This window comes from Trypanosoma cruzi (assembly GCF_000209065.1).
Source record: "Trypanosoma cruzi strain CL Brener chromosome Unknown tcruzi_1047053454265, whole genome shotgun sequence".
Taxonomy (NCBI): Eukaryota; Euglenozoa; class Kinetoplastea; order Trypanosomatida; family Trypanosomatidae; genus Trypanosoma; species Trypanosoma cruzi.
The window spans coordinates 1-516 of record NW_891747.1 but is presented as its reverse complement, the minus strand read 5'-3'; the positions used below and the strand labels follow the sequence as shown (position 1 = coordinate 516).

Sequence of the window (516 nt, the reverse complement as noted above, 5' to 3'; positions counted from 1 at the left end):
TATTGCCTGCATCTTTGTTTTGTTTTGTGTTTTCTCCGTCTCGATCCTTTTATTCGCCTTTTTTCCGCGTATGCCGCGCTTCTTCCTGTGTTTTCCGGTGTTTTTGCCTTGCTCGCACACTCGGCTGCATTTGCTGTTCCACACTCGCCATGTGCGTCTTTTCCGCCCCCTGACGCCGTCCACGGCGCTATCCCGGGGCCGACGTCCCGGACCCTGACCCCTCCCCAGTGTGGCCTGGGAGGGGGGGGGGGGGTTTTTGTACACGGTCCCAAGTGCCGCGAAGGACCCCTCATCAAAATTGAAAACCGTTGTGGAACACAACTCCTTTCAACTAACGCTATTATTGATACAGTTTCTGTACTATATTGGTACGCGAAGCTTCCAACCCGCCTCTGGCGGTTATGTTTGGTCAATTTCTTTTGACCGGGGTCTACGGACCCCTTTTTTTTTTTTTTTTTTTTTTTTTGTGGGTCTGTCCGCCAATATATACATATACCCCCTATATATATATACCCC

The 516-nt window shown here is 50.2% G+C and overlaps 1 non-coding gene across 1 annotated transcript, besides 1 other annotated feature; it reads left to right on the top strand.

Annotated features, from left to right (window-relative positions):
* Window positions 1–329: 329 nt before the first annotated feature.
* On the top strand, window positions 330–441 carry Tc00.1047053454265.10. Its single transcript, XR_008254591.1, has one exon. It is a non-coding gene; the product is annotated as a spliced leader RNA (transcript).
* Window positions 442–466: a microsatellite.
* Window positions 467–516: the final 50 nt, after the last annotated feature.